The 4,666-nt window shown below is 44.3% G+C and overlaps 1 long non-coding RNA gene across 1 annotated transcript; it reads left to right on the top strand.

Moving 5' to 3' along the window:
* The first annotated feature begins 80 nt into the window (after positions 1-80).
* On the top strand, positions 81-1,974 carry LOC148223322 (uncharacterized). The gene is made up of 2 exons (XR_015804455.1): positions 81-1,220; positions 1,807-1,974. It is a non-coding gene; the product is annotated as an uncharacterized LOC148223322 (long non-coding RNA).
* The last annotated feature ends 2,692 nt before the right edge of the window (positions 1,975-4,666 follow it).

The following is a 4,666-nucleotide window of genomic DNA, read 5'->3' as shown; positions in this document are numbered from 1 at the left end:
GACCGACCGCCGCGCGACCGCCGCGCCTGCGCGCAGCCGCCCGCGCCGCCCCGCCCGCAGCGCGCCGCGCGGCACGACGGGAAATGCAGGCACGGGGGGCAATGGCGGCGGCAATGGCGGCGAGCTGTGAGACAATCCCGCTGCAGCCCTCCGCCACGGGCAGAGACGCCTCCCGCTCGGTGTTCAGAGCCTGGCCTCGCACACTGCCAGAAATGGGGATCCACAGCTTCCCTGGGCAGCCTGTTCGTCATGAACTGCCTGTGACTTTTTGACTGAGACATGCCAAAACAGATGGGTAACAATTGTGCTTAACAAGCGGAGGAGAAAAGTCACACGTCCAGAGAATTCATGTGAAGTGTTGCACTGCGGCCAGCCCCTTGCTACCATCTTCTCTTCGGCACACAGAATTACACTGATTTGGATAACGCCGCAATGTTGTTAATCGCTGACACCAGGGGGAAACCTTGGCTGGGGAAAAGCGTCTAGTGAAAATTCAGGCCTGTATGGAAGAAGCAGTTTTTCCATTAATAAACCGTACACGACTTTCCTGCTTTATCAGTGTCAGATATACTCACTTTATGGACTTCTTACAATGTAATTAATGACAGTTTACAGTATGATGACCAAGATAAAAATTACCTGTTTTGTCAATGTAGCATAGCTTGTTAAGTGTTCACTGTCCTGATACTTAAAATATAACTACAGTTTGGTTTGCCTGTTCTTCCCCCTTGTCTGACAGCATCATGGCTGGATTTAACTTGGAGTTAAAGTTGCATCTAAGTTGCATTTATGATATTGTATGTTAGATTCAGGCATCATTCAAGTTTATTGCCCTGTCTAGGAGGAAGATAACCTAAACATAAACATCCATATAATAAACAGAATCTTTTAGGTTGAAAGTGATCCTTTGAGATCATCTGGTCTATTCCCCCAAAGTTGCCCAGGGCCGTAGTAGCTTTTTAGTACCTTTCCAGATGGAGGCTCCACAACCACTCTGGATAACCTGACCTAGTGTTTGACCACACTTAAGAGTAGAAAAAAAGTACTTTCTTGTGTTCAGATGAAGCGTCATGGGTTTCTCTTCAGTCTCTCCCATTCAGGTATTGATAGACATTCAACCTTCTCCAGGCTGAACAATCCCAGCTCTCTTGGCCTCTCCTTCTATGAGAGGTGCTGCAGTCTCACAGTCATCTTTATGGTGATGTGCTGGATTTGCTTCAGTAAGTCCATGTGTCTCTTGTGGACATAACACTCAGAGGTGGCCTCACCAGTGCTGTGCAGAGGGGCAGGTTCTCTTGGCCCCCCAGTGATGCCTTGGCTAATGCAGCCCACGATGCTGTTGACTTTTGCCACATGGCAGCTGATGTGAACTCTTACTTGGTAAGAAAATGGAGAAATGTGATACAAAAGAACAGAGCTAGCTGTGGTTAAAAAAGAAAATGTGGGTAGCTGTAGCTGGTGCAAGTATGTCTTACAACTCTGAATACAATATTTAGTTGTAAGGCTGCTTTACTTCTTTATTTTACAAGACAGTCCAGGATGCTCAAAATGGCAGTGCTGTGACTTTTTGTGCAAATTCTGTGTAGGTGGCAGAGCTGGACTATTACAGGAGCAGCAGTAGATTCTCTGTGTGACTGTGTGCTTGAACTGCTATGTTAAGAAGCTCAGAAACAGAAAAAAGCTCCTTAGGTGGCAGTCTTGGAATGGTATGGATGTAATAGGGATTGGAATTACTGGCAATAATGAAGATAAGTCATGTTAGAAGCCCAATTAAAGCTTTTTTGGTTTTATCCTGTTTCTCTTCAGCCTCTGGGATCGTGTCAGCAGGGAAGAATGTGGTTGTGCATCTGGAACACAGCTCTGCCTGCTCCGGTAGTGCCTGAGCCAGGCTGGAGTCCTGCTTTCCCTTTCTTGGTTGTGGATATTCTTCATGGGTGGTAAAAGGCATGAAATATATCAGTAGGAGAATCTGCAGCATTGCCTCTTGTGTGTGAATTGTGTTTCTGGAAGCTATCACGTGCAAAATCAGCTTTAGTAATAATGCTGTGTTTTAGTTCCCTCATTATTTTGCTTGCACAAAAGGATTGGTCTCTCAGAAGCACATCTGAAAGCCCACTGGGAACTATTACTGTCCTGACTGCACATCTACAAATGTAAACAAACACTTATCTGGAATCAGAATACTTAAAACCCACAGTCTGTTTATTGTTGGGGTAAATTAACTGCTTTCTCGCTTCCCTGAAGAAGAAATTTTATTTTTCTCTGTCCCAGAAAGCAGGATGCTGCGGCTCAGCACCACAGATTAAATATTATGTCCTATTCATTAAGGAGAGAAAGTTTTCATTAAAGTGATGGTGATGATGATATGTTTGCATTAGCTTAATAATAAAGGTATAAAATTGTTAACTCTGCAGATTAAAGTAGTCCTTATTTTTAGGCAAATCTGAACAATGATAGCCACAGGGTCATACAAAAAAGCCACAACAGCAGTTAAGAATCTAGGGGATGGTCTGGGAAAAGATTTTAACTAGTTGTAGGATGACTTCAGCACTTAGACTGGAAATTAACAGAGCTGGGCCAGTTCATTGCTCCACCATGAACCTTCCTGAGCACCACAGGCAAGTCCCCTCTGGCTGCAGACAATAACCACTCAGTTGCCTTCCCTGCAGCACCGAACAGGTGCCAGCTGTCCAGAAAGAATCCAAGGCAAGATGTAAATCTATGTCTTGTACAGGACATCTGGGGACCAAAAATGCTAGCAACTGAGGGAGGTGCTGCTAGGCAACACTGGTTAGAGGTGTAGGTCTGAACATCCTGCTCAACAGAAATGCACCTGCCTGCAGCTGGGAAGGCAGAGCTCTCTTCCACCTGGGATCCAAAGGATGTCTCCAAGAAGAGTGCTAACTTCTGTTTGTAACGAGGACTAACTAGGGCTTGTTCTTTTCTTTGGCTGCCAAAAGATACGTTCAGACCAATAGCTACGTTTTGAAAAATGGCTTATAATTTAAAATACTCATTACTTTGGAAGCTCAGGTTTGCTGTCTTCCTCAGATTGAAGATTCAGGCTCCCACCCATCAGAATGTTCTAACCACAGTGTAAGCCTGTGGTGTGGAGGGGGAAGGTTCCTCTCACTCAAATTCTGCCACTATGGAGCAGACAGCTGAGGGAGAGCAAGTATAAGGAAAGGCCCAGTGATTGGGGTTCTGAGAGAGGCATGCTAGGGCCTGTTTCCCATCCTAAGGGTCTTTATCCTCTGGCTGTTTAATAGAAAATACCTAAAAAATACCTCTGTCATGGACAGAAATGCAGCATTCTTTCTGCAAACCCATTGCTTAAACCATGAGGATATGGGCTCATGCTTTCTCTACTATTGCCCGTGTGCTTAATTATTTCAGAGAGAGACTGAGTGAGGGCTGAGGAGATGCTCCCTGGCCCACCCTATTAGTTTTCCTGCTGGTTAGGGTGTAGGGCAGAAACAGAGGTACACAGAGGTTTAGGTGCAACAGGGAAAAGCTTACAGTGAGCAGTATCTCCAGACTTGAGCACCAGATGAACAGACACTGTTTGGATTGCAATTGTAAATAAAGGCTTCATCTTTCTGCCTTCCAGTGACATCTAGCTCTTTTTCCCACTGTGCCTTCTTTATCTGCACAGTGACACCAGATATTTTCCACAGCAGTAGAGAGAGATTGTGCTTTTGCAGACAGTCTGAGGGTCGGGGTCACTGAGGAATGATGATAACTAGAGGTCCTCAATACTTCACTTGAATGCTGACTAGGCCACCAGGATGTGAACTACTGACTAATAGAATGTGTATAAAGAGACTTGCTGAGAAGGGGTAAGACAGTGATGGGAGGTAGGGCAGTTTCTTCCAACGTATTTTCATGCATGTGTGTCCCAGAAGTCAAAGCAGACAACAAAACTGAGACCCTATTTCCTGGCTGTTGCATGGTATTCAGATGGGAAGAATCTATTTTAATATCTTATTGGTAACTCTGAGCCCTCAGAATATAGGAAAAATTATTTTTCTCCTTTTATTTTCAGTGGGTTTAAATTGCTGAGATGTCTATCTGAAATAGCCTAAGGGCATCCCTCCCTGTACAAGATGTAATCATCCAACTTCACCCTTCGAAATGGCTGACTTTTCAGAGTGCAGCACTTAGCACATTTTCTCTGTTCTGATTACCTGTTTGCATCAGGATATGCCCTAGACTTTGTTAATCTATGTTTACTATGCTAAGACTTTCCCAGCAGCTTAGTGCTAATGCAGTGGATTTTAAGGGTTTGCACAGTAGCAACTCTTTCAGTAGCCAGAGTCACCTCAAGGGTTTAATTAATTCAACAGGATTAAGTTTTTTCGTACTTGGCTACCACAGGGGTGGAAAAAGTCTGTCCTACCTCAGTATCTGTAGTGCAAGTAATGTTGTGCAAACACTCTTCTTGTTATGGTATGAAAATTGTATTTGCATTCTGTTTTCTTAACAAAGACATTTTAGTTCAAGCTGTTCCTTTTCACAGCCATTACAACCCCCCACCCTGTCCTTTATTTTCCTGATAAGACCACTCAGTCTGGATGGGATCTCCATGGATATATTAATACTTCTTGGAAACCGAGTTCATTCAAGGTTGCAGACTAGTTTCCTTTCATTGTCTTCTGAGACTCCT

The sequence above is a fragment of the Sturnus vulgaris genome, chromosome 6 (genome assembly GCF_052056855.1).
Source record: "Sturnus vulgaris isolate bStuVul1 chromosome 6, bStuVul1.hap1, whole genome shotgun sequence".
Classification (NCBI taxonomy): Eukaryota; Metazoa; Chordata; class Aves; order Passeriformes; family Sturnidae; genus Sturnus; species Sturnus vulgaris.
Note: the sequence above shows the minus strand (reverse complement) of the source record. Positions and strands in the feature narration are given on the sequence as shown.